At 40.5% G+C, this 14465-nt stretch overlaps 1 long non-coding RNA gene across 1 annotated transcript; it reads right to left on the bottom strand.

The window, feature by feature from the left end:
• Window positions 1-696: 696 nt before the first annotated feature.
• LOC134292435 (uncharacterized) lies at window positions 697-11076 on the bottom strand. The gene is made up of 3 exons (XR_009999672.1): window positions 10281-11076; window positions 9799-10005; window positions 697-4785 (listed from the first exon to the last, which is right to left on the bottom strand). It is a non-coding gene; the product is annotated as an uncharacterized LOC134292435 (long non-coding RNA).
• Between the last annotated feature and the right edge of the window lie 3389 nt (window positions 11077-14465).

Here is a 14465-nt window from a genome sequence, read left to right as displayed (position 1 = left end):
GAAGCCAAGTGTGCTGTACCACACCATCCGTGGAATCTGTTCCATCAAACCAAGTGACTGAAATTTTCTGTGCCAAAAACTCAGATTTCTACTGCTGCCACCAACCTGCGAAAAGGGGTAATTCTCTTCTCCCCTTCCCAATTTTAGTCTCCTGTGAGACACGCCCTCTCTACAGTTATTGGCCTTTGCAGATGTATTACATTCTTAAAAGTCTACAGGAATTATTTACTCTCTTCTAAACAAATGTCTGACTTTTAGTTTTGTGAAAAAAGGTAAAAGTCATAGGTTAGAGCAGTGGTTCTCAACCTGTGGGTCCCCAGGTGTTTTGGCCTACAACTCCCAGAAATCACAGCCAGTTTACCAGCTGTTAGAATTTCTGCAGCCTCCAGTGGCTCAGTGTGTTAAAGCACTGAGCTGCTGAACTTGCAGACCGAAAGGTCCCAGGTTCAAATCTGAGGAGCGGAGTGAGTACCCGCTGTTAGCTCCAGCTTCTGCCAATCTAGCCATTCGAAAACATGCAAATGTGAGTAGATCAATAGTACCGCTCCAGCGGGAAGGTAACGGCATTCCAGGCAGTCATGCTGGCCACATGACCTTGGAGGTGTCTAAGGACAACACCGGCTCTTCGCCTTAGAAATTGAGATGAGCACCAACCCCCAGAGTCGGACACGACTGGACTTAACGTCAGGGGAAACCTTTACCTTTACCTAGGATTTCTGGGAGTTGAAGGTCAAAACATCTGGGGACCCACAGGTTGAGAACCACTGGGTTAGAGATTCTTAGCTCCCCTTCATAGAACAGTGGCTCCCTGAATTCCTTAATAAATAAGGTTAGACTTTTAAAACAGTTTGTGATGTATTTTTACCTTTGAAACCTAGGTATGCTTAATGCTGTTGAATTTTTAAGAAGACAACCAGAGGCAGACGTGACCTCCTGGTTTGTATGTGCTAAACTAAAGTGTCTAGCCAGTTTTACCCACAGCAGAACTGCCATGCTACGTTCTATTCATCTGGAGTTTAGTTCACTTAGCTGTTTACATTTTGTTTTTATTATTGTAACAATAAACAATTTGTTGTTTAAAAATATATGACAAAACAGCAAGAAACAAAACTAAAGCAGTACACTTCAGAGTTTAAATCAAATTGATACATTGTTGTTAACTGCTGTCAAGTTGATTTTGACTCATGGCAACCCCGTGAATATAATACCTTCAAGTCACCCTATCCTCAATAGCTCTGCTCAGGAAGGTAGCTTTTTTGATTGAATATATCCATCTGGAATGTGATCTTACTCTTTCGCTTGTTCCTTCTACCTAACCAAGCAGCATTATTGCCTTTTCTGGTGAATCTTGCTTTCTCATAATACGGCCAAAGTACAACAGTCTCAGTTTAGACATCTTGGCTTCTAAGAAGAGTTCAGGCTTGTGTTGTTAGAGGCTTTTATGGCCGGAATGACTGGGTTGCTCTGAGTTTTCCAGGCTATATGGCCATGTTCCAGAAGCAATCTCAACCTCTGTGGATGCCTACTATAGATGTGGGCGAAACTCCAGGAGAGAATACTTCTGGAACCTAACCATATAGTCCGGAAAACTCACAGCGACCCAGTTCAGACTTAATTTACTCAAGGACCCATTTATTTCTTATTGTATTCGTTCAGTAGTTCTTGGGATTGGTAGAACTTTTCTCCAGCACCACATTTCAAATGAGTTAATTTTCTTCCCATTAGCTTTCTTCACTGTCCAACCTTCACAACCACATAGAAATTCAAAATACAGTGGCCTAGATAATTCTTACTTTAGTATTCAGTGATATATATTTACATTTGAGAATCTTGCCTTGTTCCTTGACAGCTGCCCTTCCATGTCTCAGTTTTCTGATTTCTCGACAGCAATCCCCATTCTATTGATTGCTTAATGATATAGAAAATCTTAAACTCTTTCGACATCTTCATTGTCAACCATGTGAATTACGGTATCGGTTGTCATTATTTTTGTTTTCTTCATGTTCAGCTTTAAACCTTACTTTGTACTTCCTTCCTTGACTTTCTTTAGTAATCATTCCAAGCCTTTGTTATATTCTTCCACAAGTATTGTGTCATTGACATATCTTAAAATGGTTGATGTTCCTGCCTCCAGTTTTCTTGCCCCCTTCCTCCAAGTCTACTCATCCTTTATATATGATATGTTTAGTGTATGAGTTAAGCAGAGATGACTTGCCAATTGGAAACCATTCAGTTTCTCTATATTTTGTCCTGGCAGTAGCCTCTTGTCCCGAATACAGGTTAGGCACCAGGACAATCAAATATTGTGGCACATCCATTTCTTTAAGAGTGGTCCATAGACTTTTCATGATCTATTCTACACAATCAAAGGCTTTGTTGTGATCAATAATGCACAAACTGATTTTCTTTGGAAATTCTGGGTTGTGCCCCATCATGCAGCATATGATTGCAGTATGACCCTGGTGTCACTTCCTTTCCTGAACCAAGGTTGGACATCTTGCATTTCTCTCCACATATGGTAAAATCTTTGTTGTAAGATTTTGAGCATTATTCTGCTGACATGGGAAATTACCACAATGGTTTTGTGGTCATTGCAGTCCCTGGTATCCCCTTTCTTTGGAACTGGAATGTTTCCAAACTGTGAGCTGTTGCTTTGCTTTAAACTAGCTAGATTAGATCCTGTCTCTGTAACCTGAAGTAGCTATATTGGTATGCCATCTGTTCCTGGTGATTTCTTTCTCCCAAGTGCAGCTTTAACTTCCTTTTTTAAAATTGGAGGTTCACATTTAAATAGTTCTTCATTGAATGAATCTGTATTTTTTCATCTATTTTATGTAGTTCTTCTGTATATCTTTTCCATTGCCTTTTTATTTCAACTTGATTATGTAATGTTTTCCCGTTGGTTGCAGAGCATCCCCACTCTTGGTTTAAAATTCCCTTTGATTTCTGAGAAATTATGGAAGAAATTTCTTGTTCTTCCTTTTTTTGTTGTCACCTCCTTTTTCTCTGCATTGATTATTATATAGTAGTTCTAATAGTCCCTCCGTACGTCTATTTCTGTCACCTTTTCCTTCTGCTTCTCATTTGTCCTTAACTGCTTGTATTTTTTATCTGTTATCTGTTTTTCTTTTTGGCTGCAGATAGTGCCATTTTACATTCATCTCTGACAATATGCAGAACCCTTCTGGCTCTTGGTCAATTAGATTTAAAAGTACAAATCTGTTTTTAACATTACCTTTAAATTCTACAGGAATGTTCTTCAGGTCACAATGGTTCTTCTTTAAACTTTAATTTTTGATATTAGTGGTTCCTGAACTGTGCCACAATTTGCTCCTGATCTCATTTTTGCAGAGAGAATTGAGCTTCTCCATCTTCTGCTTCCAATTGTGTAATATATGTCATTTCTATATTGGTCTACAAGTGATGTCCAATACAAAACTAGGCTGGATCCATTGAATCAATTGTTGAGTGGTAAGTCAACCAATTTCCACCAATTTCATGTGTATTCCCATGGAACCCTGGTAGCGCAGTGGGTTAAACCCTTGTGCTGGCAGGACTGATGAAGGTTGGGTTGCTGACCTGAAGGTTGCCGGTTCGAAACCAACCTGGGGAGAGTGTGGATGAGCTCCCTCTATCAGCTCCAGCTCCATGTGGGGACATGAGAGAAGCCTCCCACAAGGGTGGTAAAAAAAAACCCATCAAAAACATCAGGACATCCCCTGGGCAACATCCTTGCAGATGGCCAATTCTCTCACACCAGAAGTGACTTGTAGTTTCTCAAGTTGCTCCTGACTAAAAAATATGTATTCCAATTGAACTAGGAATTAGATCAGAAATGGGAATAATGTGACTGAACTGCATTTCCCAACAGTCAACACAGCCAAAAGTGAGAAATGCTGGGAGTTGCAGTTCAACAACATCTGGTGGATCGTATGCTATCCACCTTTGATCTAAGCTATTATAAATACAAAAAGTGCAGCTAACATTTAGTTGGCATCTCCTTGCTTTTAATGTGAATGGTTGAGTTCTATATTCTGAAATAGCAGAAAACAAGCTTACTCCATTAGCCATGTAACAACCCTTCTCAAACTTCTCTTTCCCATGTTGAAAATACCTGGCTCACTCTATCATCACTGGGTGTTTGTTTTTGATCCCTTATCATTTTGATCTTTCTTTTCTTGACATGTTTCAGTTTGCTATTGTTCTCAAAGTTTGTTGACCAGGACACTGTACTTCTGTTAATGTAATCTAGAATTCTGTTAATACCTTTGCTGTTGCACCATACAGATGATTTATTTTTGATTCATAGTGTACTAGGACACTATATCTTTTTCATAATAGTGTTATCAGGCCAAGTGTCATCCTTCTTGTATTTGTGCATCTGATTTTAACTATTTAAATGTAGAACCTTACATTTATCCCTATTGAAATGCACTGTATTACTTTTGGCTCGATTCTTCAATCTGTTGAGGTCATCTTGAAGTCTTCTGCAATATTATCTACCCCTCCCATTTTGGTGTCATCTAGAGACTTGATGGCCATGCCCTCTATTTCTTCATACAGGTTATTTATAAATATTTTATAATTCAATAGGACTCAAAGTTAGTCATAACTTAAGTCCTACTGGAAACAATTGTTTTGTACCATTTTAAGGAGAGAAAAAATACACAGAAAAGTACAACAAACATTAGTTAACCAATGTTAGCATTATGATGTTCTTTGAAGCAGGAAGTAAATTTGATCCTTGATATTTGCAGGGATTTCTAAAGAGACAACTGCACTAATCTGTTGAGACAAAAAGAGGTGGTGAGTAGGAATATCACAAGCTTCATGTATGATCTTATTCTTTGCTGTGTGTATTTATGTAGCCATAAGATGAATGGAATGTGGTTTCTACTCAAAAAAGCAGCTTCTAGCATTCAAATCATTAGCATTTAAAGCACTACATTTTCGTTATTTTTGCAAAATCAATGAATTGCATTCAAGAATTACGGCTGGTGTTCTCTAACACAGTTATAGAGTTTTAACCTAGAGTTACGAACCCATAACTGCTCCATGTTCAATACGTTTTTTTAATCATGTCAGAAGCAAATTGAGAACCTGCTGCAAGTCGCTTCTGGCGTGAGAAAATCAGCCATCTACAAAGACGTTGCCCAGGGGATGCCCAGATGTGTTACCATCTCATGTCACTTATGTTCAATAAGTGTGTATTCACAATTATGGCACTGTTGCTATAGTGGTAAATGTCCCTCCAAACCGATCTTAAGACCCAACAGCATCAAACTGCATCAAGCAATGGGGGTCTGCTCTGCTAGCAATCGGAAACAGAAAAAAGACATTCCCAGCCCCCTGCCATTGGCAAACAAGGCTATGACAAGGAATTGCAATGAGTTCCTTCTACTGATAGTTGCAGCCTCACTTGCAGGGAAAAGAGGGCTGGAAATGTGATCCTCCAATTGTGAGCCAAACAGACATTCCTTGCTCAGTGGGGTTGCTTATTGTTAAGACAGATTTTGGAGAGTCAGACGAGGAGATGTTTACTTAGTGGCACATTCATAACTAAGTAGATACTTTGAATCGTTGGAGAAAGAGAAGGTACCAGTACATTGATGGTGTAGGATATTGGTATATGATTGTGACAGTACAACTGCTTAACTTTTGGGAGATGGGTATTTTGACCTGTAAAAGCTTATGCTATACTAAAAAGTCCCATGTTATTCGATAAACACTTTGTGGCGTTGTCATTTGGTCCCTTAGCTATGTTGCCTTGCAGCCACAATTTACTTAACTGTCTGATTTCATGCAGCACCATCACAATGATGCTGTATAGAGGCTTTTTCTTTTGGGAGGAGGGTGTTTTGTATCTCAATATAATTAGTGAGGAAAATGTGAGCCAAGAGAAACATGTGCTATGAATCTCAGCAAACATGTCTTCCTATAATCCCTCACAAATGTACTGGATTTTGCTACACTTCCATTCAACTAATAGGGTAACATACATTGGGAATCACACCACTTTGTGGATGAGTTGGCCTTAGGAACAAACAGGGTGTATCTACACTGTAGAATTAATGTAGTCGGACTCCATTGTAACTGCCCTATCTCAATGCTATGGGCTGTGGCGCAGGCTGGTTAGCAGCCAGCTGCAATAAATCACTCTGACCAAGAGGTCATGAGTTTGAGGCCAGCCTATGTCGGGGTGAGCACCCGACAATTAAAATAAAAATATAGCCCCTGCTCGTTGTTGACCTAAGCAACCCGAAAGATAGTTGCATCTATCAAGTAGGAAATTTAGATACCACTTATATGTGGGGAGGCTAATTTACAGCACCATAAAAATCACCCAGCCGCCATTGGAATGAGAAAGTTGCTGTCACAGTGGATGATGAAGTAGCTCCCCCTGTGGCCGGAATCAAGCATACCCTCAGGAAAGCTGGAAGCTGGAGAAGGTTTAAATTACCTCTGCGTCTGTCTCTGTTCTATGTTATATGGCATTGAATGTTTGCCTTATACGTGTACAATGTGATCCGCCCTGAGTCCCCTTTGGGGTGAGAAGGGCGGAATATAAATACTGCAAATAAATAAATAAATAAATAGAAGTCATCGTTTTACAGTTTTTTAAAACATTCTCTGGAAACACAATGCTTTACCAAATTGCAAATCCCATGATTCTATAGCATTGAGTCAGGGCAGTTAAAAGTGGTGTCAAATTGCATTAATTCTACAGTGTAGAATGATGCTCCCTCAGTAGTAGCACCCTGGTGAGAATTCCTTCTCAATACAACTACGGTTGACCTGAATGGATCTGTGGCATCTCAACGTCATCTGAAAACATATGGAGCCCCCGGTGGCGCAATGGGTTTAAACCCTTTTGCTGGCAAGACTGCTGACCGAAAGCTTAGCGATTTGAATCCGGGGAGAAAGGTGGGAGTTTAGAATCTGGGGAGCAGGATGAGCTTCCGCTTGTCAGCTCCAGCTTCCCATGCGGGGATATGAGAGAAGCCTCCCACAGGATAGTAAAACATCCGGGCATCCCTTGGGCAACGTCCTTGAAGACGGCCAATTCTCTCACACCAGAAGCAACTTGCAGTTTCTCAAGTCGCTCCTGATATGAAAAAAAAAATGAAAGCATATTTATTTGTGCAAACTTTTGGAGGATAATCAATTCATATATATATAATTGCATCTTATTTATCTTTGTCCTTGAAATTATGATTTCAATAATATCTTTGAACTGAATTGTTTTTAAGTTACTGTTAGCAGCTTTGAACTGTATATGAGGAAGTGAGGGATATAAATAGAATAAAACAGTAGCATTTCTTATTCTTTGGACGTGATAGTCCCTTCAGTATACACTCCTGGAAATAATGTACATTTTACAGACTCTATTGCATTGCCCATGTTGCCTGTTTTTTATTGCTTCGGCTCTTTTTGTTTTCTACTTTCACTTTGTCTTTTTATCTTAGCATCATTTCTGTTATGTTATAGAAGCCGGCTTGGGAATTGTTGAAAGTGAAAGAGGCCATATAAATATCCTTTATATGTGCAGCCAAGTGTATTGTGCCGCTTGGGAACGCAAGTTTGGGACCACGTCCATAGGAAGGCAATTCTGTAACTAGAGAAGCTATTGAGTGTGCTTCTGTATGCATCCGTATCATTTAGACTTATTACTAAGAGGGAAATTTTAGAATTAATTGGGAGCTGAGGATCATGAGTACTCAAAGCACACACAACATTCCCACATCCATATGTTCAGCAGGCAGCTGTTACTTTGCTTGAATGTCAGCCGTGAATTAGGGAGTATGCATTAATGATCGTATTCTTTTTTTCTCTCCTCTAATTAATCTGGAATAATTAGCAACCTCTAGTCTGGTTCTCAAAAGCACTAATATGAACCAGAATCCACAAAGCACTCATAAAGCATGCATCCAGTGCAAAGGAGACCCATCCTGCGATATTTCTTAATCCTTTCTGAATGCAAATAAATACAAGTTAGTTAAGGCATATTAGAAAGAGAAGAACTAATCCACATTTTGTCCCCGTGTCTCTTGCCAGGGTCCTTCACTTTAAAATAAGTGTGATTGTACAGATTTTCTTAGACTACAACTGCTAGCATTCTTTACTATTATTATACAAGTGGGGAATTGTAGTCTGGCAACATTTACTCTTTAAAGATTTAAAGTTAAGCAACTCCTATTTCTCTACTTATTTCTGTACATAAACTGATATTTTTAAAACTTCTTACAGAAGACAAAAGTTGGGGTACTAGAAGGCATTTGGGGGGGAACAAAAACCTTTTTTTAATTTGAGGGGGAGCTCTATATGACACACAGTCACTCTGTCTCCCACCTCTACTTTAAGGTATTGTAAGACTTTTTTGTTTGTTTGTTTAAACAGATTTAATACGATAGTTGCCTTTTTGAAAATCAAATATTGAGTAAACCAGTGGAATAAATGTATGTGTAAACTGCACTATAGTGTCTCAGTTTTACAGCCACCTGTGTTAATGGGCTTCCTTGTATCTTACTAGCATTTTATTGTATCTTACCTGGGGATCACAACAAGATACAGTGAAGACATCTGCCCTTGCGCTTTGCTCCATCCCAGAATGAAATACATCTCACCACGTTAAAACTGTGGATGTGGCTCTTAATGAGACATGCCACATTCTCACAGGATGTCTACGCCCTGCAATGCTGGAGAAATTTTACTGTTTAGCCAGTATTGTACCACCTGACATCCATCAAGAAGTAGCAGCTGCAATGAAAGGACCAACGCATTGACATCTCCAGCCCATCCTCTGTTCGGATATCAGCCAGCATGCCAATGACTTAAATCAAGAAATAGCTTCATAACATCCACAGAGATACTCGCAGGAACACCTCAGCAAGCAAGAGTCCAAAAGTGGCAGGCTAAAACCCGGAACCTCAATCCATGACTGATACCAGAGAAGAAACTCCCTCCTGGGCATACAGAAGATTGGGCAACTTGGAAGGAGCTGAATAGACTGCGCTCTGGGACTACAAGATGCAGAGCTAATCTTAAGAAATAGGGCCACAAAGTGGAGTCCACAACATGTGAGTGTGGAGAAGAGCAAACCACAAACCACTTACTACAATGCACTCTGAACCCTGTCACATGCACTATGGAGGACCTTCTCACAGCGATACCAGAGGCACTCCAAGTAGCCAGCTTCTGGTCAAAGGAAATTTAGCATAATGCCAAGTTTTTAACTTTATTTGTGGTTTTTTAAAATTCATTATGACTGTATTCTCAATTTACTTCTGACACGATAAATAAATACGAGCAATAGATTTAATGAGTGATACTCAAATTCAAAAAAGATGTAGATGCATTATTAACTTGAAACGAAGACTACTGGACCGTAGTGTTTTCCAATGGGGGTATTATGCAGTCACTCTGACTAAAATATGAACTTTTATCCAAGGAAACCCTCTCATTTCTTCTATAGCATCATCCATCTTTATGACAACCCATTTTGATGTTTTAAATTTATTGTTTTGAAACCTGTGAACAAGTGTTAACTGCTCTTCAAGGTTATCAATATTCTACTATCGTTTTTGACATCTATCATTCATTTAAATGGTAGCTGTCCGTCACATTATTCCTAAGGATTATAGTCCTTGTCTCATCTCCTCCAACATTTTGCAGATGAAAACCGGGGCACCTGTGGCCAAGCAGTTTTTCCAAGTATGCTAGCATTTCTTTTGCTGTCTTAGCACTTCTTACAAACTCAAAGGTTCTTTCTGATAGAGAACTTGAAATTATTCCTCTCACCCATTTGTCGATTTGGAACCAGTCTGCATATCCGTCACTTTTGGCTGCTGGCAGATCTTGGCCACAGACCTCAGTCTGTTTGACATTCAGGATCAATTCCAGTCGGCTTAAGGTAATTTCCACCTTCATCCACCAATTTAGGAACAGGCCAAATAAATTCTTGCTTCCTTTCCATGGTTCTCAGCTTCCAAAAATGAAAATGAAATCCTTCAAGAAAATCCAAAAAATAAAGTTCAAAATCCAGAAAAATAATATCCAAAAATCAAAAGGCTCAAAAATCCCTTTGAGAAACCTTTCTCTGCTCCTTTTTCACCTATCCTTTAAAGCTATTTCCCTTTTCATTCAGCACGCACGTGTCTGGGCCCATAACCCTTTGCTGGGGAATCTGAGCTGTTAGGCTCAAAATAACCCTCAGTTGGGGTGATTCCACCATAAATATAGTAGAGTACCAGAAGTAAACTTCTCAACCAGCAGAAACTTACGTGTGTGATGCCTCATGGGCCTTGTAGTCCCGTTCCTAGTGTCACTGTGGCAGATGAGGATGAAAACATGGGGTTTTCTCCGGATCAACAACAGCCGGACTCCTTCAAAATGCCTGATGTTGATGTTCTTGCCCAAAAGCCAATTAAAACCGACCTTGAACAGCTCTCACCTCCCTTCGCTAGGAGACATTCCTTTACTGCAGACAGGGGAGTTAAAGAGCGGGTTCGCAGGAGTTTACGAATTGCTGCCAAACAAGACACTGATTAGCCATGTTTCCCCTGGGAAAATCCAGAGAGTCTCACATCTGCAAAGTTAGGTTTCGTTCCCTGTTCTCTAGGGAAAGAGGACGCTGAACACCTGTTTGGCGGGAAAACGAGACCCCAATATAGGTGCCTGGCACGTTAGAATTGTTGCGGAGCCAACTGAGCAGCTCCAGAAGCAACTTCGTGTTTCCAGCCTTGTGTGGACTTCGCAAAGTCCGCAACCCCAGTTCCTTGCTTCACGGATCAAGTATTCAAGATTGGTCTAGCCTTGTTTTTAGCCACGGACCTTGCTCTTAAAATCTCTGCTTCACCTTGTTCCTAGTCACTGACCTTGTTTAATGATTCCAGTTTGTTTCCAGCCTTGTTCTCAAGCTACCTTGGACTTCAAAGACTCTGGGCGCTTTCCCCACACTATTGCTTGGCAATAGTGTGTGTTTCGGTTATTGGATTTAAAACTTTGAACTCTAATATCAATTATTGGACAATACATTTCTGGACTTTATTTGACCTCATTTGATAGGTCAGTTTCTGAACTATATTCTTCACTTGTTTTTATTACTTTTATATATTTACTTAATAAAGATATTAGATAGATATTGGCCTCTGCATCTGGTTCTTGGTGCTCCGCTGCCTAGGGTCTGACAACGTGTGATGAACTGGGATAACCTTCTGTTCATTAGGATGGTTTAGGATTGCACAGTCAGAATTTAGGTTCAAAAATGGAAGTAAAAGAAATACATTCTTGAACCATCCTAAGGAATAGAAGCTTATCCCAGCTCATCACACATAAGTTTCATTTTGGGCCGCGTAACAATAAGCAGGTACTGACAGAGGTCTGCTTTCCCATGACAGCTGATCTGTACCAATTGGTGTTAATAATAATAATAATAATAGTACTCTCAGGAAGACCCACGCGTTTTAAAAGTTAGTGGGCTTAAAGGGGTCGAAATGCCCTATAACCAAGTGGGGGTGGGGGGCGGGGGCTAAGCCTTGGAAGCCCTCCCATTGCTGCCAATGGGAGAAAAAATTCGGGTTTTTTTCGGACGTGAGACGAAAATTCTATTTGTATAGGCGCCCCATTTTTGGAAATGAGGATGAAAATGAAACTGAGACAAAATGAATGAAACTAAAGAAAACGAACAGCGATTCCAAAGAAATGCACACCACTACTCTCAGATTGGCTCTATACCAAGCATGGGAAAACTTGGGCCCTCCAGGTGTTTTGGACTTCAACTCTAAAAATTCCTATCAGCCAACTGGTTGTTAGGAATTGTGGGAATTGAAGTCCAAAACACCTGGAGGTCCCAAATTTGCCCATGCCTGCCGTATACTGTAGAATTAATGCAGTTAGACACCACTTTAGCTGCTATAGCTCAATGCTATGGAATTCTAGGATTTATAGTTTGGTGAGACACCAGCTCACTTTGGCAGAGAAGGCTAAAAACCTTGCAAAACTACAGCTCCTGTGATCCATTCCATTGAACCATGGATGTTGGTGTGAAATTGCATTAATTCAGAAGTGTACACACACCTTCACAATCCCTGAGCCAGCATGGACACTGAGCCACATTGCTAAGTGATTCTGGGAGTTGCAGTTTTTTTAAAGAAGTAACTTGCTGAAGTTTTGGCTCGGGCCCAGACAGTTGTGGGGAAAGAGTCCTCAAGCTTCCCTTCTGTGGATCTTGGGGCCTGCGAAGAAAGCGTTAAAGGTGCCGCTTAATTCATCCGTTAATCACAGTTAAGAGGAGTGATGAGTAGCTCTCTGGAGCCTGGGTGTTTCTCCGCAGATTAAACACCAATTTACATAGCGCCTTTATTCATGTTCACCTTCCCCTGCAGTGGCACGGTGTCCTTTCAGACACAGCCAAGCAGAGCTCCCGGGAATGTTTTGACAAATGGCTTTGCTGTGGTAAAGCTGCTGCTTTTTCCCCCAGAAAAGGGGGGGAGGGAGGACACAGAGGTGTGGACGATGCACTCGGGAGAAATGGGACGTTGCAGAGACACTTTAATGGATAGCTGTGGCGAGTCAATTGCAAGAACTCCTCTTCCCCATCCTCCACAGCTACGCCGTTCCATATTCAAACAAATTAGGGCTTCATCTTCCATTACAATGCAAACAGAATAGGGAAGGGAACGCCTTTGTTAACAACACAAATATGTAAATGGCATAATGCACACAACTTGAATTCGATGTCACAACTGCAAGACAACAAAAATAACATCCTTTGGCCATTGGTCCAGCCCAGTGCTGGAAGACAGCCGTTGTGAACATCTCTTACATTAAATTTCACTGTTGAACTGAAAGTGGCTTTTCATCTTTACAGGAGAGTAGGTCAGTATTTTGCAGATACGGAGACTGAGGTTGAGGGAGAGTAGTTTGAGAACCAGGAACTTCCTGTGTCTCTTTGCTATTATTTTAGATCAGCAATGTAGTCAAAGTTTGCTTCAGGTTCTGGGGAATGCTTTTGAGAAGATACTCTAAGGCAGAGCTTTTTTGCATTGCAACACGTTCGTGTGTCAGCTGCAGTGTATAGGTGTGTTGCGTGAATGTAACAAGAAACCTCTGGGTCTATGTGAAGTGAACAATAAATCATATATATTTTAAAATACAAATGAAAGGTTTTCATGAGATATGTTGTGTCCCCATACGTTTCATTATTGCAATTTATGTATTTCTCCCTATCTCTTATAAGGAGATGGTTTAACCTCCGGTTTGCCACTAAAACCAAATTACGGTATCACAAAATGATGCATGCCTAAAAAGTGTGTCATCCATATGACATTTTTCTAAATTTCTTCTCTAAGATGATGTACCTTTTCGGACACGCCTAGCTGCAAACCTGAGCCATGGTGGTGCAATGCATGAAACCTTTGTGCCGGCTGAACTGCTGACCTGAAGGTTGGGTTGCTGACCTGAAGGTTGTCGGTTCAAATCCGTGACACAGGGTGAATTCCCATCTGTTAGCTCTAGCTTGCGGGGACATGAGAGAAACCTCCCAGCTAACACATCCAGGCGTCCCCTGAGCAACATCTCTGTAGACAGCCAATTCTCTCATACCAGAAGCGACTTGCAGTACATTCTCAAGTCACTTCTGATATGATAAAAAAGCTGCAGACCTTTGAAGATTAACTTTTAAAGAATGTAACATTCCGCATTACTCTTTACTCGATTTTATTCATCAGTCATTCAGTTATTCATTGTGTTTTGTTCCTTTTGAGTTCCTGGAATGGGAATCTGCTTCAGAATTAACAGCATGAAAATTTGTGAGGATTTCTTGGTTGCAGCAAGTCATGGCAGTTAAAGTGATGCCGAACTGCATTAATTCTACAGTGCAGACACACCCTTTCCATCACACAATGAATATGGCCAGTGAGAACTTGCACATCACATCAGAGACAAAAAGCCCTTGTTCTAATGTCATTCTTAGTGTTCATACAGATACAGTAGATATGTAGCTTGCCAGAGATTGTGTGGTACCTTCTGGTCCTTGTGTATTCACCTTTAAGATTATTTCCCCTGTACAAAAAATAATCCAGTTTTTCCAGCAGTCCAGCCAGCAAGAATACAAAATGGTCTTCCAACAGAAATTTATCCTTAACATGAGAAGGGCCTGGGACCAGAGCCATGAAACCTCATACAGTATCCTTCTTGATTTTAAGGATGAGTAAATCCTGAGTAGAGCTAATGCTTTTCAAGGAGTAATTTCACACATTCAGATCACAGGCACCAAAGGTAAGCTCAGACATCCATATTAATCTCCTAATGACTGCCAGTTCGAGTGTGATGTTTCCAATGTACAAACAAGCCATCACGCCTTGGCGTTCCTCCCTCTAAGAGAGAAGTCAGATGGCAACTGCCAGTATAAATTGAGTTACAATGTGACCACCAAGGAAATGTCAATCATGCTTTAAAAAATCCTA

The sequence above is a fragment of the Anolis carolinensis genome, chromosome 6 (genome assembly GCF_035594765.1).
Source record: "Anolis carolinensis isolate JA03-04 chromosome 6, rAnoCar3.1.pri, whole genome shotgun sequence".
NCBI classification, from domain to species: Eukaryota; Metazoa; Chordata; class Lepidosauria; order Squamata; family Dactyloidae; genus Anolis; species Anolis carolinensis.
This window is presented reverse-complemented; position numbering and strand designations above follow the sequence as displayed.